This window comes from Talpa occidentalis, unplaced genomic scaffold (genome assembly GCF_014898055.3).
Source record: "Talpa occidentalis isolate TD23 unplaced genomic scaffold, MPIMG_talOcc4v2.1 talOcc4.15, whole genome shotgun sequence".
Lineage (NCBI taxonomy): Eukaryota > Metazoa > Chordata > Mammalia > Eulipotyphla > Talpidae > Talpa > Talpa occidentalis.
Window position 1 is genome coordinate 86,173,998 of NW_023601543.1, and position 22,399 is coordinate 86,196,396.

A 22,399-nucleotide genomic window follows, 5' to 3' on the forward strand; every position below is an offset into this window, starting at 1 on the left:
CGCTGGGGAGGGCCTGTGGACGGCTGGGCTCCCTGATTGCGGAACCTCTCGTCCCGTCTCTGCCGATTCCGCCCCCTCGGGCCTGGCCCCCAGCTCGACAAGCCAGAGTCCCTGGGATTATGCAAGTTGGGGGGATATTTTGAAAAAGGGTATTTTTCAAGGTAGTTAAAAACCAGTAAAGCAGAAACCCACTTCCCCTTGCTCTTACATCAGCGGCTCTTAACCGGGGGTGCGTTCTTGGCCCCAGGGACCTGGGCAGTGTCTGCAGACACCGGTGGTCTCACAGCTGGCGGGAGCTGTGCTGCCTTCTAGAGGGCCGAGGCCAGGGCGCTGCTCGGGTCCCCAGAGCCCAGCCCCAGCCCCCAGGGAAGGCCGTCCAGTCCTGAAGGCCACGGTACCAATGAGAAAGGAAACCTTTCAAAAACTGCTCACTGCTGTTCTCCAGCAACAACCTAGCATTAGCTTTCTAGAAGCTTCCGTGAGTCAGCGTTTGCAGTGTTAACTTACAGGAACATGCCTCCCCAACGGAGACGAGAGCTGTTTCGATTATAAAACCTTAGCGTCTTTACAAAGGGGAGCAGAGTGGGGTGCTGGGAACCGCTGGGGGGCTTGTGGGGTCCCCAATCTTGACTGCATGGTGGAATCTCCAGGAAGCTCACGAAAACCCCGTAGGCAGGATCCACACCCCAGAGGCGTGAAGTCCAGCTTGCAAGGACATGGAGGTGAGCGGACGCTGCCGAAGGAGACGCATCTTCCTTGCCTCGCCTCTCGTAGCTACTGCTCAGCGGCGGCGACAGGGAACTCGGGGCACACTTGGGCCCACGGTCCGTGAGACGGGTGGGAAGGCGGATCACTGCTGCGGGGAGAGCTGCTGCTGGAAGGCTTCCTCGGGCACTGTGTGCGGGAGAGCACGCAGGACGGACCCCACGGGGGAGACCGGGACACCCTCAGATACAGGGGAGAGGTTGCACTTTCCGGCACCTCATCCCGTAGGCGGAATTTCAAAGCAGCGTTTGGTGACTTGGGGAAGTGTCTGTGAGGCCAGCTGACAAAATCAGGAGGTGAAGCTACTTCTACAGCGTGAACCCAATTTTAGAGTCACCTCCGTTAACCCCCAACTCCCCATTTGGAAGGAGAGGCGCGGGGCCGGCGGACGGCAGGGGACGCCTGCGGCTGTGCGCGCGAGGGTCTCCGGGCGTGTGTTTGTGGCACAGAACCTTGGCTTCACGGTCTATGGGGCAGGTGGTCTTCCCAGAGTGAGTTCTCGAGTATGCACGTGTGAGGCGGGGTAAAGGCGTCACAGGGCAGAATGAGGGGCTCCCGGGCCCCCAAACCTGCCTCTTCCACATGGCAGCATCGAGACACACACTCTGGCGCGTGGGGCCTCCGTAGGAAAGAGCTTGGTACCGCGTGTGCAAGACAGACGGACAGGATTGATAAAACCGTCTCCAATCAGCCCCCAAGGTTGCCCATCCCCTGGGGTAAATGCCCCCGAACAGGGGTGGCCCAAAGCAGGGCCCCTGAGGCCCAAGGGTGCCCCACGTCTCAGGCTCCTTCGGGGGGGCCCACAGGACAGGGGCAGCAGGGGCCAGGCGGGGCAGGAGGGGCCAGGCAGGGCTGGGGGCCAAGGAGCAAAATCCGATCCGAGCAAGACAAAGGCCGCCGGGGTCACCTCCCCACGGGCCTCTGTCTCTGCCAAGTCCCTGCCTGTCCCTGAGTCCCCGGGCAAGCCAGGCTGGCCTCTTCCCCTGTCTCTGCCCCACGGGCCTCCCCCAGGTCCTCTCACCACCCCCGGTTTCTCCTCCCAACGCTGGGAGGGTCAGGGATGGGAACCTCCCTTTTCTGTGGGGTCACCCTGTCCCGAAGGGGCGGAGCTGCCGGGCCCCCTGCGTGCTGGCCAGCAGGACCCCAGAGGCCTCTGGTTGCCTTGATGGGCAGGTCGGCTGCCCATCGCAGAGATGGGGTGCAGCCTCCCCTCTCCGTCCTCCGGGTGTGCACACTTTGAGCACCCAGAAATCCCAAGAGACCCCACGTGGGTCCACCCAAAGCTCGGATGGCCCTACAGCTTGGGTCTGGGGCTCCCTGCTCCAGAGGCCCTACCCCCGTCCTGCCCGCCCCTGCACCCCATGCGCATCCCCCTCCAAGCCCCAGGACACCCCGGGACACGGCGGGCGCTGATGCGCAGCTCTTAGGAGGTCGTCGGTAGCTGCGAGGCGGCGCGGGCTGACCCGAAACAAAGACCAGGTTGGGGCCTGCCAGCCCGGGCCGCGGCACGTGACCTATGGGGGCGGGGCGGGCTGGGGGGCTAGGGCTGCAGCAGGGAGGGGGAGGGGAGGGCTGGGGAGCAGAGGAGCAGGCTGGAGGGGGATGGGCTGGAAAGTGGGGGAAGGGCTGGAAAGTGGGGGGATGGGGTGGAAAGTGGGGGGAAGGACTAGGAAGTGGGGGGATGGGCTGGAAAGTGGGGGGATGGGCTGGGGAGCAGAGGAGTATGGCTGGAGGGGGAAGGGCTGGAAAGTGGGGGAAGGGCTGAAAGTGGGGGCATGGGGTGGAAAGTGGGGGGACGGGCAGGCAAGTGGGGGACTGGCTGTGAAGTGGGGCGATGGGCTGGAAAGTGGGGGGGACGGGGTGGAAAGTGGGCGGATGGGCTGTGAAGTGGGGGACATGGTGGAAAGTGAGGGGACGGGCTGGGGAGCAGAGGAGTATGGCCGGAGGGGGGAAGGGCAGGCGAGTGGGGGGAAGGGCTGTGAAGTGGGGGGATGGGCTCTGAAGTGGGGTGACGTGGTGGAAAGTGGGGGACGGGCTGTGAAGTGGGGGGATGGGCTGGAAAGTGGGGGATGGGCTGGAAAGTGGGGGGATGGGCTGGAAAGTGGGGGACGGGCTGTGAAGTGGGGGGATGGGCTGGAAAGTGGGGGGACGTGGTGGAAAGTGGGGGATGGGCTGGAAAGTGGGGGACAGGCTGTGAAGTGGGGGGATGGGCTGGAAAGTGGGGGACGGGCTGTGAAGTGGGGGATGGGCTGGAAAGTGGGGGGCGGGGTGGGGGAGGGGGCATGGGAAGGCAGAGCGGGCACAGAGGTGCCCCAACCCCTCTCCGGAGACGCATGAAGATGCAACAGCCAATTTAAAAAAAACACGACAGACCAGCCGGTAGAGATGAGGCTCCCCGCAGCCCGCGGCCAGTGCCGGGACACACTGGGCTCTGCTGGGCTGGAAATTGCACCCAGGCAGCCTCCCGAGGCTTCACGAAGGGCTCCAGAAGACACGCTCCAAACGGGGTGGCCGAGGGGGGCAGACGGCCGCCTGCTGGAAATGCCTTTATTTAACTTAAATGAAAATTGCTTCATAATAAACCGGCCCAGCCGTTGGAGCATAACAGGAAGTGCTGCTTAAAAAAAAACGTGAAAAAAAACCCTAGTCCAGGGCCTGGAGGGTGGCCGCAGGGAGGCGGGGCGCAGCACGGGGCTGCCCACAGGCTAGTGGGGTGACCTTTGCAAAGCTGCTGGCCCCAGGCTGGCCTGGACAGGCAGCCCAGCTCGCCCCCCTCATCTGCAAACAGCCCCAAGCAGGTACCTTGTGTCCCCCGGCCCCCAGCAGCCCCAGACTCAACCGACTAACACACCACACTGAAAAGACACCCCACACCCCCCAGAACCCAAACACACCCCGAGCCACCCAACTGCGTCAGCTGCCGGGCTGCTGTCCTCCGAGCGCCTGGCTATTTTCTGCTCCCTCCAGACGCTGGCAAGGCCTTGAAATGCCACACATGGCTTAAAATGGCGTGGCGCGGGGGGCTGGCACGGGGCCTCCACAGTCTGTTCGCAGCACGTGCAGCCAGATCTGGGGCCCCTCCAGGGCTCCTGCCCCAGGTTTGCGGCATCCCTAAGGGGTTGGGGCTGGCTGGCGGGGAGCAGCACCGGGAAGGAGGAGGCAGGGCTGGGGGGCCCGGCAGCTGCCCTGGGTCCCTGAGCCGCTCCCCTGAGCTTTACAGCAGGCCCCCACACCCATTTCAGCCTGGAGGGAGAGAAGTCTCCAGCATTTAAACGGCCTGGCTGTAAAAACTGGAAGAAACCTTTAAAGGGCGCCAGAAACCCCATGATTCTAGAGGGTCTGCGTTCTGCGGCTGGGTGGTGCCTTGGTCTGCGTTAGCTTCTGGGGCCTGCAGAAGCCCCCAGCCGGTGCTGAGCCCTTGTGATCTGACAGCCCTGGGGTCACCCAGGTTGGGGAAGGGCTGCTTGCTCCGAAGCTGTGCCCTTGGGATGCAGAAAGCCATGGCCAATGGCCCTAGGGCTCATGTCACCTGTTACAGACCTCTCTTCCCAGGAGCCAGGGGCAGGCTGCGTGGGATTTTGGAAGGTGGGTTTTGGAAGGTGGTCGTGCACCCCGGCAGGTTGCAGAACTCTTGGGAGGCTCAATAAGGGACAGGGACTGGGGGCTGTGTGTGTAAGGGCCAGGCTGGCATTCCTCCTGCACCCTGGCCTGAGTGTACCCGCTGGCCTCTAACACCCCATCTTTGCTGACTGGGGGAGCAGGGGGCAGGGCAGACATGGTGTGGCCGGTGCCACCTGGGTCATTGGTCCGTGTTACAAAAGTTTTACATTCTCTGCTCTGGGAGATGAGAGATTTGTTTCCAAAGATTCTGCTTCACCCAAGCCCCAGGGGCTGAGCTTGCTGCTGGACTTGTGTCTCAGGGGCCCAGCACTGAGAGGGCCTGGCACCCCGCAGGAGCCCAAGGTGTGTCTGTGCAACCCCGTGTGGCTTTGAAGCTGTTGGTTCTATCTGTATTGAATGTGTGTGACAGAAACCGCAGCGCCGCTTGTTGTGAAATGACATAATGATTAGTGTGTCCTCCGTGTGCTGTCAGGTGGGTGTGCTGTCCAGAGGTGGCTGCTGCTGGTGGGCATGTCCTCAAGCCCTTCTCGGGAAGCTGCTGTCCACGCTCCATGTCTGACAGGGCTTTGCTTCCGGGGCTGGGCTAACCCAGGGTTCTGATGACGGTGCTCTCAGGAGCCCATGAGCGCCTTTGAATGGCCCTGGTCAGCTGTGAGTCCAGCCTTGGCCTCTGGGCAGCCGCGTGAATGATCAGCATGCTTGTCTTGAGTGTGGTGATCTCCGGAGGGCCTGGCATTGCCCCTTCCTTGGTCACCTGCGGGGAAAGCTTGCCCTGTGCCTTTGAGGGCAGTCCACTTTGCCCTGTACACCCCGAAGTGTCCATGAAGAGCCTCCCCCTGGCTTGGTTTGAGGCCAGCGTGGAGCAGGTCTGCTGCTCCCTGCCTCTGGGACTGAGTTGCTGGTCACTGGGCTCTGGCATGGGGCAGGCGTGCCTGGCATCCTCCCTGGCTTATGTAGTGTGCCCGTCTCTGCCTGCACCACACCTGCAGGGGTCTAACGAGCAGGAAGCTGCTGGCAGTTACGTATCTGGACTGAAGCAAAGCTTTGGCCTAGACTTCCAATGGCTACCTAATGAGAGGCCAAAGGTTGGGGAAAAGGGGATCGTTTATTCATCCTTTCAATCCTTTGCTTCCTTCTAAATTCTTGGGCCTTTGTTTATTTTGCTTGCCTTTGCTCCTTACTTGGGATAAAGGTTAGAAAAGAAATATAGGCAATTGAGCACAGATGGTGGGCGGGGGGGTGGTGGTGGTGAGGGAGGATAGATTTCCAGTTGTAGATTTAGGGGCCAAGCCTGGTCCACTGTGGGCTTTGCTGAAATTAATGACAAAGAGTATTTGCTTGTTTATTAAAATTTTTAAAATTTAAAATTCATTTTCTGGGGTTGCTAAGATGAGGAATGTGGAGCTAACCAGTGTAGAGAGGCTGATCTCATTAGGAGCATTTGAGCACCTGGATCTAGCCAAACCTGAAGGCCACTCCACAGACTATTCCGTTGTCTGAACCAGTGTGTCAGTTTTTATCCCCCTTAGCCCACAATTTTATTTGCTTTACTACTGAAACAAATTTCCTGGCTTATGAGAACATTAACTCTAGATTAATATTGACCGACACAATGGTATGGATATGAGAACAGGAACTCACTAGCAATCTCCCACATCAAGAACAGCATTGCTGGCTGCCCAGGCCCCTCCGCGGTCCAGCTTTCCCCACTAGCAGCGACCACGGAGGGTCAGTCCCTGGCCTAGGATGGCCTCAGCAGCATTTCTGGATGGAGCCGTGAGGCCAGGTGGGCTGGATGTATTGGCTGCATTTTCAGTGTGGGCTGTTTCCAGCTGACGATGGGTTGATGGAGGTGCCAGCCAAGGGTGATCTGTGTTTTGACTTTGGGGACGATCGCCTTCCCTTTTCTACAGGTTGGCCTCCCCCTGCACTGGGGACAGGACGCGGGCTGCACTGATGGCGCACGGTGCGTGCATTCGGGGGCCTGTCATTGTCACATGGTCTCTCTACCGTTGTATTTATCCACGAGGGGGCAGTTCCGTGCCCCTGCGTGCAGTAGGGAATGTTTTGAAGCCCATCGGCCCAGCAGAGCTCGTCCTGGAAACAAACGGAATGTCTTGTGCTGGTCTGTCTTCCCCGCCGGCATCTTTTCCGGGAATATGTCCACCTGGACACGTGTTGAGAGGAGGCTGTGTTGCCTCTGTTGGGCTAAGACATGTCCGTCCACTTGATTCTTACTGCTATTAAATGTGACAGCTACATAATCTAGGCTCACCCATGTGGCCCGCGTTGTTCTTCTGTTAGACAGCTCTGCTCTTGAGCAGGGCTTGGGAACTGTTCCTGAGAAGGCCCGATAGTAACGACTTCAGGCATCAGGCTGGGTGGAGTCTCGAAAGTTTCCTACCCCGCCTTGCAGCCAGAGGTGATGTGGACACCAAGGGTGTGCTAAGTGCCAATAAAACTTTATTTAAAAAGGCAGTGGGACACCAAGGGTGTGCTGAGTGCCAATAAAGCTTTATTTAAAAAGGCAGTGGACCTTACCTGGCTCAGGTGTTGTTGGCTGATTCTTGCTTGACAGGCACATAGGATTTTCAGGAGTAATTTCTCAATGGAGTAACTTTGTGTCTGTTAGTCTCATGGATTTGGACAGAGAAAGTGTTTAAAGTGGACAATATGACTTTCTCAAGATGGTTGCAGTACGAAGTAGGAAAATATTCATAGCAGATGGATTTTTTTTTTAATGAAGGGGAAGAGAAAACATGGATAGGGCCACTAGGCTGTGGGTCCTTGCTCCTGTTGTTAGTGTGTGATGGAGGGGTACTCAGGGACCCCAACTTGTTAGGGGGTGCACACTCTAAAGGGGTCCAGCCATTCATGCTCACAGAGGCAGAGCAAGCAGACTTAGAGTGAAACGCCTTTACTAGAATTAATGTGCATACAGAGCAAGGAGAGGAAAGGCTATGTTCCTAGTAAAAGTTCCCCAATAACCCCTCCAACGGCCCCCCTCCCCCAGACAAATGCCCAGCTCTAAACAGGGGCTTCCGAGGCCCAGAGCCGGCTGGACACACTCGGGGCGGGTAGGTCCGTTCGCACAGGGAGGCTGGAATGCCCACGCACATTGGGCCCCGTGCTGGGGAACTAGCAGGACACCCCGAGGGCGTGGGCGCTGGAAGAGCAGCAGCGGCATCTGACAGGTGTCGTGACAGAGGAGAGAGCGGTCCCCGGGCTTCCATGTGGAAAAGTGAAAGGGGTTTTCACAAAGAGCTGTGGAGGCCGCATATTCCTCTTCTCACCCAGATAAAACCTTTTTTCTGGATCAAGAAGATGTGGTACATATACACCATGGAGTATGTAGGGTGAGGAAAAATGTCAGGCTTTTCTGCCCTCCCGCCACCAGGATGGATGATGGATCCTTGCGGTCCTGAGTGCATGCCTGATGGCGGCACCTGGAGCAGGGTGTGGGCATAGGTAGATGGGATTCACCTGGGCTGAGACTGCGCTTTTAAGGGCGGCGTCACGGGGACGCCAGCAGAAGCCTGAAGAGAAGCCGAGAAGCAAGAGAAGCAGAAGCTGAGAGAAGGCCAGAGAACCCAGATGGAGTGAAGACTTGCTGGGGGGCCTGCCAGCCTCCCGGCCCCCCAGCACCCCGGCCCCCAGCACCTCTGCCTGCCGCGTCCCTGGTAAATCCCAGTGAAAGCCTGAAAAGCCACGAGGCTCCAGGACTCTCTCCTCCTCCCCCCGCCTGCTGGAAGCAGAGAGAAACGTGCCCTGTGTCCTCCCGCCCCCTACACGGGTGTAGCTTCCAGGGCAAACACCTCTTCTTCCCTGGGGTCACCCCTTGGCAGCTGTCTCAGCCTCGCCCAGAGCCCCCACCAAGGTGGCCAGGCCCGCTCCACGTCGCTCCTGGCGGCGAGCCGCGGCGGGAATGGGCGCGGGGCAGCGTCTCTAGGAGCCCAGCGGGCGGGGTCCAGGGGGCGTCCTGGAGCCCTCCCTGGCTTCTGCAGACTTACTGGGATCTGCCAGGCACGCGGCAGGCGGGGGGCCGGGGGGCCAGGGGGCCTCTGCTTCTCTGCTCCTTTCGCTCTGCTGTCCTGCTCTCTTGCTCTTGCTGGCGTCCCCCCGACACCGCCCTAACAAGCCCAGTCCCTCAGCCCAGGTGAACCCACCTGCGCGTGCCCACACCCCACTCCAGCGGCCGGCACGGGGCATGCGTTCAGGACCGCAGAGCCAGCATCCATCCTGATGGCAGGAGGGCAGAGAGGCCTGATACTTTTTTACCTCACCCTACAGGGCGTCCCCAGCGCAGCCTGGCCTTGGCACCTGCGTCCGTTCGGTGGCTGCGGGGCGCCTGGCGTCGGCTCAGAATGTCCTTTCAGGCCTTGGGGAAAATCGGGACGGGTTCAGGGCCGCGAGCGGCGCGGAGCGCTTTGTTGTAACCCCCTGGGATCCAGCACAGCCCACCTGCCCGTCTCCCCTCGACTGGCTGTTTCCAGGAGCTGCTGCTCCGAGCCGTCCCGCGGCCTGTGTCTGAGTGTTTCCTAGAGTCTGGGTGACAGTGGCCATCTTGGCTGGCGGCCTGTGTCCTGCCCGTTGAGGGCTGTCCCTGGAGTTGACTTGTGCGGGGCTTTTGGATATTTGGTGTGTGTGATCGTGTGTGCCTGTGTGTCACTGCGCTGCAGGTGTGTGGGCACTGCTGCGGTGTAGGTGTGTACCCCAAGGGGGTACACGGCGCCTGCAGTCAGGCTTTCCCTCAGCTGGCTTGTTAATCAGGCTCAGAAAGTGCCAGGACCTTGTGCTCAGCAAGCGAAATATCAAGAGGAATAATTACAGCGTGTAAAAATAGCAAGAAACTGGAACAGAAGGTCAAACAGTCAGCATGTTTTGCAAGGCGGCTGGGCGATCCCCTCCTCCCCAGAGCGCCTTCGGGGTGTTGCCAGGAGGAGATTCTGGGGGAGCCCCCTCCCTGTCTGTCCAGCTGCCGGGTTTGCTCTCACTGTCTTAGCATCATCGTCATTGCAACATGCAGTCAGTTCACGGCGAGCTGCAAGACGCTTTTTCCCCCAAGCTCCACAAATGGCGCGCTTAGGTGATGGCATAGAGGCCTGATCTGTCCGTGGTGTCTGGCTCTGAGGTTTCCTAATTTGTCAAAAGACCAATGGGTGGCCCAGAGAATGGGGGGCCCCTGAGCGCCCGCGCTGGCAGTCTGACATTCTGGTTTGCGAAGAAAAAGAAACACTGGCACATTTCTCCTGCCGACTGGGGACGGCGGGTGGCTTCAGATAAGTGGGTCAGCTGTCGTCTTAGGGAGATAAACATCGCGGGGCGTGATGAATGCGGCAGTGACCCTAGAATTCGGGAAACGGAATTCTAAATGCGGCCAATTCTATTAAAAATTTTGATTCGCTCATCGAATGTTTGCGAGGCGCGGGGGATGGTTTGTGCCCTGGCTGGATAAATCCCTGCACCCAGGCTGGTCTCCTGAGGCCGACTCTCTTGGGTGGGGCCGGGGCGGGGGTGGGTCTGGGGTTCTCCTTGAGACGAGAGCCCTGGGGCTTCCCTGCAGTCCAGGTGCCTGTCCGGGAAAGCCTCCTGGCCCAAGGTCAGCGTGCGGGGAGGGCAGGCCTGCAGGAGCTGCCCCAGCGCTGGTGTCGGGGCAAAGGGTGCTGGGATATTTCTGTCTGTGGTAGGAAATGACTCAGTGGAAAAAGTGACTTTATGTTTGCAGCTCAAGTCGAGCTCCTTGGTTGTTTCCATCAAATCCCAGGTCTGGCCTTGAAGCCCCGCGAGGCTCCCTCAAACCAGGGTGGTGAGCGAGACAAGTCCGCTCGCACCTCTCAGTTCCATCTTCTCCCCATGCCGCGTTGTCTCCTCAGCTCACGTTCTTCAGCAGAAACCAAACAAGACACACTCTGAGCTCAAGCAGGCGTTCGCTCTCACCGGCATTTCTGTAAAGAGGGGGAATTCTGCGCCGCCCCCGTGGGAGCAGAAAGCTTAGGAGAGGCGGAAAGTGGGCAATGGGGGTGCGTTGTTCCCTCTTGGGGGGTTCTCCTGTCTCCAAGGTGTCACCTGTCCTGCCTCTAGGGAAAGTGATAATGGCAGCACATCCAGTGTCCCCAAGGAGCAACCAGATTGCAGTTGATAAAATACTCAGAGAGGCTATTACGACACCACAGCATCTCTTAACTGTGTGTCCACCTTTCTTCCTGCTTGGACCATCCGCTGTTTGGTCTCCAGTGGCCTCTCCAGGGTCACTGCTCACGTACATCTGCTCCTGCAGCCACCTGCCGCAGGGGGATCGCTGTGGTTTTCCTTAAACTCTTTGCTCTCCCTTACCCCCAGCAGTCAGGGAAAATCCCCACTGCAGCTGCTGCCTCTGATGGAAAGGTGCATTTCTGCTCCTGGAGGACACTCAGGTCCCACCCAGTGAGGCCGCTGGGCTCTGCAGAGTGGACTTGGGGCATGGCCTGCTTAGGGTCCCTGTCCAGGACGCCACTTTTTTTTTAAATTAATTAATTTTACATCATTCTTCATTTTTGCACAATGTATGTTTTCTCATCTCAGTTATAGTCCCCATGAAATTCCTACCACCAAGTCACCCGTGCACCATCACCGCAGTCCCTTGTGCTCAGCCAACCTGTTTTGATCCTACTGCCTTCTCTCCCCCTGCAGAATGTCTCTGGTTTATAGTTGCCTGTTGATTTTGATTTTCACTTTATTATAATTACATCCCCCCATCCCTTATTTGGATCCTCGGCATCCCTCCTATAAGTGAGACCATCTGGTATTTTTCTTTCTTTCTGGCTTATTTCACTGAGCACAATCCCTTCCAGCTCCATCCATGTTGCTGCGAGTGGCATGAGTTTATCCTTTTTGATGGCTGCATAGTATTCCACTGTGTATACAGATCACATCTCCTTGATCCAGCAGGACACCACTTCTTGGTGAATCTCTTCCAGTGAGTCGATAAAATACCTTCCAAAGTCGAGTTTAAGGTTCCCTGTCTGATTTTCTGAAATCTCCTGGCTTACCGCTTGCACAGTCTGGCCAGCAAATCCTGCTTCTGTCCTGGTGAAGATTTCGAGCATCTTCTTTCTGCTTTACCTCCTTTGTTTGCTTCTTGAGGTGTGATTTCTGGGGAGTGAAATGATTCTCTTGTGTGTGCTGAGGAGCTCGTGGCTCCCGCCTGCCCACTGCTTGCTTCCGCCTGTCGAGTCTTAGCGGATGCCCGACCCACTCCTGGCATCTGTGTTGCTCGGAGAAGGGGTTTCTGTTCTTTCTAAGCCAACGAGCCCCAGCTCTGTGGCCCAGGGACTCCCCAGGGGCGGCAGGTGGACACTTGCTGCACTTGAGGACCTCGGCCCTTTCGGCTTGCAGGGACAAGGACTGGCCGGGTCTCAAGTCTTCAGGCCACCGCCCCCGTTCTCTCCCTTACCTCGTATTCACGGGGTGCCCTTGTGTCAGCCCACAGTGACCTGAACGGACCCAGCCTTGGTTTGGGGGGTGCGTTTTACAGTCAAAACCGCAGACACAGAGTAGTCCAACCCCCGCGGGCAGCCCTGGGCACGGGGAGGGACGAGGGTGGACTGACCAGATGGCAGGAGCTGGGCAGGACTGGCCAGTGGGGTCTCCTGCGCACCGGGATCTGGACGAGGGGCCCCTGGGCCAGGGGAGGGCGCCGCCAGCTGGGGCGGGACTTCTGGGGAGGGCTGTCACGGACCACGTGGCCTTGGCATGTCCTGCGCTCCCTCTGGGTGGCTCTGAACAGAATGGGCTGCGGGCGAGGACACTGGCTTCCTGCGACATGGTGGACATGGGAGGTGAATGGCGTGCACAGAGTGTCCCCGGGAAACCCCAGCCGCGTCCTTTTTCTCATCTCTGCAGGTGCCAGACCACTGCTCCCGTGTCTGCAGGCGGGTGAAGCAGGGAGGCCAGGGGCCCTGGGAGGCCAGGCTCCCTGGGGCAAGCGTGTGCTGGCAGGAGAGGAGGAAGGAAAGAGTGTCCCCGTCAGGACAATGATGGGGCCGCGTGGAATGAAATGGCCCCTCTTGTGGGGGGCTGTGGGAGGCAGCCCATCGGGGGAAGGTTCCAGCACAGACGGTGCAGCAAGAGCTGCCTGCATGGAAAATTCCAGAGCTTTTTTCCTGGCCACGTTTTCCATTTTTGTGTGTGCCAGGAAATGTGTGCTTAAGTGAACTCAGCTGTTTGACAGTTCACAGAAAGTATGAGCTCACACCTGCCATTCAGCCGTTTTCACTCGTAACGGGATGGATGCCCTCGTTTTAAAGTTTACGGAATGCACCTTGTGTGACCGGCCAGCCCAGGCAGGTCCTCCGGCTGCAGTGTTTAAAGCCCTACTCCAAGCCACACGACGGGGTATGTGCTGACATAATTTGAGGTTTGCCTTCTGGAGAGGGAAAAACCAAAGGTCTCTGTATGACCCTCTCGGTCTTGCTGGCTTCTGACAGCTGAGCACCCTGTCGTTGACACCCAGCTCAAGACAAGACCGTCTAGCTCCCTGAAACCCATGCGATGCCCTTCCACCATGCTGATGAGCCTCGGGCTCCCCCCATGGGGAGCTCACCACAGCTCACCTCCACCTTTTGCCCAGTTGGTTACCTGTGCCATTTCTGTTCTCCCTTCACCCCCAGGGATGCAACCTGCAGCCCACAGCTGGCAGACTGGGTGGAATGGTGCTTTCTCCTCTGTGCTGCACTGCTTGGGCTCACCCTGTCCAATATTCCAGTGCTGCTCTATGCAGATGCAGACCCTCCCTTTTCACCACTGTATAGTATTCCACTGCATAACTGTTCCACCTTCATCCACCACTTTGTTGGCATTTTCGGTGTTTCCAGTTTTCACGTAATGCTGCTTTGGCTAGGAAGCAGGCTAAACAATCAGCTTTTCAATTTCTCACTAGTGATATTTACTAATGTCATGACGGTTATACTTTTTCCTCCCTTATTTTTGTGTGATTACCTGACTCTGGAATAACGCTGCTTTGGACGGTACGGTGCCTCCTGTCTTTTGGTGAAAATACGGTCACGGTTTTGTTGGGTGTGTGTACTCTGGAGAAATAGCGGTCGTGTTTGTAGATACTTTGAGAATTTTCCTAATTGGTTATCTGTTCATACTCCCATCACCTGGAGCCAGAACCCCAATCGCCACCCACTCCAGTCCCCAGTCCCACCTGGACAGAGCTGGAGGGTTTACCATCAGGGGACCGCATGGAGAGCTGGGGAGGAGCTTGCTGGTGTCACACGCAATTCCCAGGAACCTGGGGTCAGGTGTGCTAGGTGGGCAGGTAATAGGAGGGACTGTCAGTGGCGGCCTGGCCACAGCTGCCTGAGGGCCTGGCGCCCAGAACCTGCAGTCCCCTGCGGCAGGAGGCAAGAGTGCTCATGAGAACACCTGGAGGTGTTTGCCTGCTGTGCCCACACCATCCTGTCGGCCCGTCGCACTGTTTCCTTTGGTTAGAGTCAGGAGACTTCCGGGAGCTCAGGTCAGGACAGGCCAGAGCTGCTGCAGACCCGGGAGGGTTTCCCTTGGCTCAGCACAACGTGACACCATCCCGTAACCGTTGTAACCGTCTGTTGCTGTGATTGTTCTGTTGCATCATTACTCGTTGTCCCCAAGCTCTCATTTCCTGGGCGTCCAAAGGAAGCTGCGGCAGGGAGACCAGAGGCACTAGAGGGCTGGTGCTGTCTGGAGTTTCGGGCACCCCGGGGCCTTGGGGCTGCAGGGGGACTGCGTAGGCTGTCACCCTGCAGCTTGGAGTGATGCCTTCCCCCGCAAGGCTGGAAGGGAGGTATCCTTGGGGGTCAGCACCAACGGGCAGTTCAGCGGCCAGTCTCCAGGCAGCGCGGCCTGCACGTGCTGGGCTTGCTTCTCCGACACGGGGGCAGCGCCTGGGTTGCCACAGCCAGCTGGTGCCCCATACCAGGGCCGTCACCACCCTCAGCAGCCTGAGGGCGGCCCGTGGAAGTCTCTAAATATGGCAGAACGGCTGCGCCGCTCCTACAGTGAGATGCTCGCAGGCTGCTCCGCACCCCCGGTGCGCCGCGAACACGCAGCCTCTGAGGCCGCCGCACTCGTGAGGCTGAGACAGGCTGCTGCGGGAGCTCAGTCCCCTGGACGGGGCTGCTGTCAACAAAAGAAACCTTTACCGCAGACACAGAAAGCTGGGGGGCGCTTTTAAAAGATTTAGTAATACTTTGTCTTGAAGGTGCCCCACGAGGATGCACAGGCGATCCATGTTTGTTTTTCCATCCATATTTGTAATTAGCCTTTTCCGGGATGCGTTCTCGCCCGATCCCATGGCCAGGGGCTTATTTTTATCCCGGCTCTTATTTTCCTAAAACGGTCGGGGAGAATTATTTTCTCAGGACATCAGATTCCTGGCACGAGCTGGAAGCAGACAGGCGGCTTTTTTTTTCCAGTATCTTTTTCTCCATTTCTCATCTTTTCTTTCTCAAAATACATGTGCTTTTTATAGATACGGGCACCGCTTTCAGATCGTCTCTGAAAATAGTTCGGATTAGAACGTATTGGGGGAAAATCATAATTTACCCACAGCGGCACATCGTGTTTTGTTTCATGAAGGGCTCAGCGCCTGCGGCCGGCAGGGACGGAGGGGGTTTGGCGGCAGCTGCTGGTTAAGCCCTCGCTGTGTTCCGAGGATCCTTCCTGGCGGTACAGGGTCACGTTCATTAAAGCGCAGTTTAAGCGCAGCTTCGTGCTTCCTGCTCTGTTTGTTTGTATTTCTCCCCCAGTCGCCTCCAGGGGGCTGGGGAAGTCACGGTCGTGTTTTGCGAGGCTGTGCTTCTAGCTGTGGGGCTGCCTGTCGGAGCCCACGGAGCCCGGCCCTCGCGCGCCTTCTGCACCCCGCCCCACCGCGAAGGGGCCGCTTCTCCTCCCTCCGGTGACGCGATGGCGGAGGGGCCTCCTGTCCAGGGCGGTCTCCTGGTTCCTGCTCCCCTGTTCCCCACCGCCCTTGAGCTCCTTCCCCCCGCCTGGCCCAGCCCCGCCTGGCCCAGCCCCGTGGTCCTCAGCACCTGCCAGGAGACAGCAGGTGTGACCACAGCGGCCTGTGTCCCAGAGAAACGGGATTTATGTTCACGCCGAGACCTGTCAGGGAAGCCCGCGGCAGCTTGTGTTGTGACAGCCAAAGTGGAAACAAATGCCGGGTCCTCCAGCAGGTGACTGGCGACGCTGACGGTGGTCCAGCCGCCCGCGACAGGGAGCTTGCAGCTGAGACACACGGCCTTTTGGCTCTGCCTGTCTGTCTGTCCATCCTCCTCCAATCAATCCATCCATGGAATCATCCCTCATCCAGCCAGCCATGCTTCACCCACCTGCTCAGTTCATCCATCCACACAGTCCATCTGTCCATCTGCCCGCCCTCCCACCCACCCACCCACCAATCCATCCATCCTGGCTCTGTCTGTCTGTCTACCCATCCATCCTTCCATCCAATCTACCCATCCATCCTTCCATCATCCATGTAATCATTCACCATCCATCCATGCACCCACCCACTCAGTTCATCCCTCCATCCTGGCTGTCTGTCCATCCATCCATCCTTCCATCCATCCATCTCTGTCTATCGCTGTCTCTCTCTCTCTACCTCGAGAGGTCTTATAGGCTTGTGCTGTCAAGTTGTGACTTTATATTGTGTAGCAGGTGCATTGGAGAAACACGGTGGGTTGCAAGGCACCTTGCTGGCCAGCAGCAGTGCGCGTTCAGGAGGAAAAGCGGAAGGAAGAGTCATGAGCATGAAGTACTCTCACCGCAGCTTCTGAAGCCAACTGACCGTTTGCAGCTGGACTCGTACAGCTATTCAGCTTTTCCTGCAGTCTCTAGGTGCTGCTAGTTTGTGAAGTATCTGGAATAAATCTAGACTCCAAAATCCACAGAAGCAGAAACCAGGGAGCTTGCCCGGGCAGGGGAAGGAACGAGCCGTTCATCAGTGCGCACGCGATTTCTGTTGTGCAGGATGAGTTGGCTCTGGACAGCAGACACAGGAGCTTTAGGTGACAACAGTGTGCTGGTCACTTAGCAGTGTGTGGGGCGGTGGCTCTCAAGCTGGGTGATCTTACAGAAATAATAAACAAAAGCCCCAAACAATCTGTCAGCGGACATCAGTCAGTTCAGGAAAACGACCTGATTCCGGTTGGTTGTTCACCGGCATTTTCAATTAGAAATTTGCATTAAACTTTTCATGCCATTATGTCCATCTGAAAAACAGCAGCAGCCCACACCCCTCCCCCCTGCAATGAAAGAGAAGAGTCTTGTGTCAGGCAGCAGTACAGGCTGGTCCTGCGTGACGCTGTATCTGTTGTCGCTTACTTGTATCACAGGGGCTACGTTCCGGGCAGAATTCTTAGCTTGTATGTCACCAGCTTCACTGGACAGGAACTTCCTCACCCTGGTAGGACCTGCAGCAGCTGCATGTCGGTTGCACTAGCTGCTTTTGTTCCTAACTGCTACCGCACAGGTCCGTGCAATGCTGGAAAGTCTGCAGACACATGGAAGTCAGGTTGTGGGTTTTCCAGCTGTCCTGCCTGCTCCTGGGGTAGCATCTGGCACATAGGAGCATATATTGTTGCTGTGAGGTTCCCCTTCTGCTGGGGAGGTACTTAAGTTCCAACTGCTAGAGCCTTCAGCAGCATCCCTCACTCTGACTAAGGCGGCTGCGGGGCGGGGCTCTTAGGTGGTTCTGTGCTTTCGGCAGAGGCTGAAAGCTGTTGTGAGGGCATCCCTCCACTAACAAGATACCTTTTCCTGTGTACACGGGTGTGTCCCTGAGTCTAATGTCCCTCCTTCTCCCTGGTCAGCTCCTACTTTCCCAGCCTCTCGTAGCCAAGGTTGGTCTTGTGACTCCTCTTTGTGGGCCCTGCAAGGAAAGATTTGCCTCCTGGATGAAAGCGTAGACAGTGTAGACACTCACTTTTCCCTCTGTCTCTGCCTTGTACACAGAGTCCACGACTGGAGGGACAGCGGTCCAGAACATTCCAGAATCACTGCAGGCCAACCGGTGCCACCCAGGTGCTTGTCAAGAGAATGCCAGTCTCTGTGTTTAAGCTGAAAGCATCCTCCTCATCGAAACATTTTGAAGGACTCGCCGGCCTGTCCCCAGTTTCCTGAGCCCCTCTCGGCCTGGGGGACTGTCCACAGCCTGCGTCCTCTTGCCTGGATCTGGATGTTCCATTTCCATGTCAAGATGGGGAGGGCTGGGAGGACCCTGAATACACTTCCTCCATGGACACACCTGTTTTTGCAGTTACAGAGGAAACATCTTCCTCTGGGCAAAACCTCCTTGCTGGACGAGCAATCCTGCAGACGGTCAGGAAGGCCCACGTGAAGGAGGTGGGGAGGCTGGGACACAGTCTCTCCATGGACCAGTCCCACGCTTCCCGGCCCAGCTGAGGCCCACAGTCAGGAGGGAACTAACAGCTCCTGCCTGCTTCTTGAGCACCCCAGCTTTTAAGTTTCACCTGAGAGACACTCTCCCAAAGCATCTAACTTTGGAGACCAGTGGAGTTAGTGCTTATGAGACTGGGGATAACTGGGGTCACACTGGGGCTCCCCCCCAGGGCCCAGTGTGAAAGTTGCTAGTATGTGGCAGGCCTTGGAGGCCTTGGAGCCTCAGCCTGAGAGGCCAGATCTGACTGCACACACGCCTGGGGCCTGTGGAACTCTCCAGGGGTGGACGCTGGTGGGTGCCATCTTTTCTTTCCCTACTTTCAAACCCTAGATCCTGAGCTTGCCAGATGCTTCGGGCCTAGGAATGACCTTGAAACTCATGCTCGTGTTTCTGGCCTCATACTTGATATTTGGGGAATTGCTATGGGCATGTGGGGCTCCTGAACTGGACAGTGGCTCTGACTTAGGTCTTGGTCCTGCTGGGCTCTCTCCATCACTGGACAGCCTGAAGACTGACCTGGCTTCCAGCCAACTCCTTTCTCCTGGGGCTGCATTCTCTCTCCCCAGCTGCTGCCTCGAATCTTGCCCCAAGCACAGTGGACCATACTGACCTCTGACTCCAAGCATTGCCCTTCAAGTCCCTAGCCGCCTCAGCCATTCACTGAGTTGTGTCACCTCTGGCCTTTGATGTCTCAGATGCATCCCGTGTTTGCCATGTATCTTTCGATGCTGAATTTGAATGGGTCACTGTCACACTACAAGCTGAGCTATCTCTAAGCCCTGGACTCAGTTCTGACCCTTCTTTTCTCACCAAGGTCTTGACACTTCTCTCATTGTTTTCTGAGAAACCGTATGAGATAGCCAACTTCCAAGATGGTGCCCAATAATTCTTCAATCCTGCGTTCACGTCTTTATGCAGTTCCCCCACCTTGAGGAGCGCTGACCAGTACAATATTCTAACTGATGGAAGACCGTGGAGAAGGTGGCATGTGAATCTTGGAGGATCAGCCATTAAAAAGCCACTGTCCCTTGGGCCTTGCTCTCTCTCAGCCCCTTGTTCTGGGAAGATCCAGTTGCCAGGTCCTGAAGACAATTAGGCAGCTCCATGGAGAGCTCCTTGTGAAGAACAGAGGCCTCCTGGCAATAGCCAGCACCAGATTGCCAGCTCTGCCCACATCTCATGTGGGAATCGGATCCTCATCCCCAGTCGAGCCTTCAGATGAGAACAGCACCGGTTGCCATCTTGAATGCAACCTTATAGGGGCCCCTGAGCCAGAAACCCCAGGTAAGCAGCTCCCAAATTCATCACCCATAGGAACTGCAGGAGGTAAGTGGCCATTGTCTTATATTGCGATGCCATTGTGATGCAATGTGTTAGACAGCGGCAGGTAGTTCAGGAGCCAGCCTTGGCCCACCAGCACCATAAGTTCCCACAAAGTCCCCTTCCCTTTGGATTATGATGAGATTTATTTATTTATTTATGCATGCAAGAACTGGGTTACAGGCCATAGGTGTGGGAGGGTAGGTTTGTGCCACAAAAGTGCCATCTAAGATCTCCCATTTGCGGACACGAGTGAATATTTTCTGTGGTTAGTACTTAGGAAGTCCTCCCGTCCTTGGCAGTGCTTATTCGTATTTACATTGATACAAAAAATGTAGCTGACCTGCAAGATAAGAACATCAGCGTCTCTCTCTCTTCCATTCTGTTTTTGTTGTGATTATGGGACATGATTAAAGGGCATTAAATAATCGCCTTAACTGAACACGCACAGGGCGGGAAGGGAACGGCACACAGAAATGTTCTCGCTGAGCTGGGTGAACCTTGGCGGGGTTTCAGCTAATCCCCCCACAGCCGGTCACCTAGCAGGCTTGCTTAACGTGATTCAAACCAGCAAGGGCGTCACCGAAGACGCCAGTGCTCCTCTACGTTTCCCCTTGCACGTCAGCACGAAGCACTTTGCCCTTCCGATCGTCCCTTGTCAAAAGATAACGAGTGGTTCCTGGGACAGAGATGACCGAGCTCAAGCGTCTTCTCTCCTGTTCTGCCCGAACGAGAAAACATACAAAGTGTGTGTGGTGTGTGTGTCGGGGACAGGGAGACAAGCTCACCCAGAGGGAGCATCTGTCTGCTCGTCTTACTGATTCTGGAAGGTGTGGGGCAGACCAGTGCAAGCCCCCAGCCCTTGCCGCAGAGAGACAGGTCAGGACGCCAGGACCGGAGGGGGCGGCTTGCAAACATCCCGCTGTGCTCAAACCACACCACTCAACAAATTCTTCGCATTTTCAACTTTTGACTCTGAAGAAATTAGGTTAATTTGCAAGCCGGTTTATCCTGATGACTTAGAGCTGCCTGATAGAGATCTGGTGCAGCAGTCCGGAGCCCCAGCTTAGCTGTCCTCTGGGTCCCTGCCTGCGCCTAATCTCCTCGGGCTCCGACTAGCCCATCTGGGCCACGTTTTCTTAGGGAGGTGGGCGGGGTTTGCCCCTGCGCAGACAGCCAAGGGGGCGCTGGCAGGTCTGGGGTCAAGTCACTGTGAGGCTCTGGATCCCCTCGGGCATCAGAAAGCTTCAAAGAGTTGTTTCTCTTTGCTTCCCATCAGTGGTTTGCTGACTCTGGCGTGTCACAGGGGAGGGGACCCCAGCGTGCCTGTGGGGGAGGGGACCCCGAGCACACAGACCGGTCAGGGGGCATAGCCCTTCCGCTCCTGGGCCCTGCCCGGGTACTTGGGGGCCTGCCAGGAAGCCCAGGCTCCGATGGGCACAGCAGGCAGCAGGACGGGGGCCAGGAGGGTCCCTGTGACTTGCCCTCGTGGCTGATCTCATTTTGTCGTGTTCCCCTTCGGCTCGGTCACTCCTTGCGAACTTCAGGGGCAGCGGGACTGGCCTCCGGTCCAGAGCCAACCTCCGAGCACGCTCAGCTCTGGCGGCCTGCACGGAGGGTGCGTCCTCGGGCTTCCGGGGAGGCTGCGGGCCAGGCTGTCGCTGGGATGAGAGGCCGCGGCGTGGCAGGGCGTGCGCTCGTGACTGGAGGATCCTCAGGTTCACAGTCTCGGTCTGCTTCTCTCTTTGGAAGCCGCCTTCTCCGCGGGCCGTGCTCACGTGCTCGGTGAGGACGGGCCGTGTCTGAGCACGCCACCTCGTCTTTCCTGGAGACACGGAACAGAACCTTTCTCACTGCGGGTGCCTCGTTCGCTCCCACTTGGTGCCGAGTCGTCTTCAATGTAAAAGCATCGTTCGGTCTCTCCGGCAGTCTCGCCTGCGCGCTGCCCATCTGGCCGGGGGTGACCAGCAGCGGGCCCCTGTGGGCACAGGCTCCGGCAGAAGCCTCTGGGTGCAGGCACCCTGGGAAGCTTGAGTCCGCCTGCATGTGCCTCCCCCCGAAGGCTGGAAGGAGGAGCTTGCCAGGCCAGGCGGACACCAGCTGCTCCCCAGGCTGCTGAGCTCCAGCCAGCGTGGCTGCTGGGGAAGACGACGGGGTGTGAGCTGGGTGGACGATGTGCCAGTCAGGGGCGCCCTCCGCGCCTGAGCCAGCCCTTGGGGCAGCTGGTCCCCACCCTGGTGAAGTCTGTACCTCCCTGCCCACCTGTTGGGTGGTGACTGCATCAGCTCCCCCCGTCAGGGTTAGGAATCTCCCCGCTGGGACTCAGAGCTGAGAGGAGATGTCTTCCTCTTTCCCTGCACTCTCTGCTCTGACCTGATGAGTGCTTCGTCCCTGCAGGAGGAAGCAGGTGCTGGCCCAGGAGAGGCCCCCTAGCTCAGACCCTGCGGGGGCTCTGGCTGGAGATGGGTCACATTCTGGCCCCCGCAGGCAGGCATCCCTCGCTCCCAAATTGCTCAAAGCTGCTGCGTTTCCTGGCTTGTCTTCGGAGGCTGCCCCACACTCGTGGATTTCACGCTTAGAAAGTCATGTCACTCCCTAGCGCGCCACAAAGACCACGGCGCAGCCAGAGAAGATGCTTTCGCTGCTCCGTCTCCCAGCGGAGGCTTAAGAAGACAAAAGAAACAATTCCAAGACAAAAGAAACAATTCCGTGCGATCATATGAGCAAACACTCTCCCCGCTCCACGCCGTTTGCATTGCGCCGTCTCCTCTCGTCTGTTGACTCACTGCTGAAGGAATTTCGCTGTGCAAAGCAGGGGGAATTAGGTCACACGTGCTTTGATCAGAAATCTCTTGAGCTGGTTAGGCCGTGCAGTGGCTTCAAACGTGGTGAGCTTTGCAGAGAGAAGGACCACGCCCGTGTCCTCAGCATATGTCAAGAGGCCGCGTGTGGTCCAGAATATTCTCAGGTGGATTTAGAAGGTAGCTGGCACTCAAGAAGCTCAGGCGTGCCAGGAAGGCGAGCCTGCCCGGGGTGGTGATCTCACCAACATTCTTGTCCTGACCCCGATGCGTCGTCATCTGACATCTAGGCTGTGTGAGGCGGGCTGAGGTCGCCATGACAACCGCGAGCTATTCAGTCATTGTTGGGGCTTGGCGTGGCTGCGGTCCCTGCTGGTTAGGAAACGTCTGGTCTTTGTTCCAGCTGGAGACTATATGTGGGGGCTCTGCTCCGCTTCTCATTTCAGGGTTTGACCTGCTTTTCTTCCCT

At 57.5% G+C, this 22,399-nt stretch overlaps 1 protein-coding gene across 1 annotated transcript in view; it reads left to right on the forward strand.

Annotated features, from left to right (window-relative positions):
- The first annotated feature begins 1,907 nt into the window (after window positions 1-1,907).
- The window catches only part of ANOS1 (anosmin 1), a 254,317-nt gene continuing 233,825 nt past the window's right edge, over window positions 1,908-22,399 (forward strand). The window contains exons 1-2 of the mRNA XM_054695862.1: window positions 1,908-2,244; window positions 17,362-19,093. The gene's annotated coding sequence lies outside the window, so the exon portion shown is untranslated. The remainder of the gene's footprint in view (window positions 2,245-17,361; window positions 19,094-22,399) is intronic.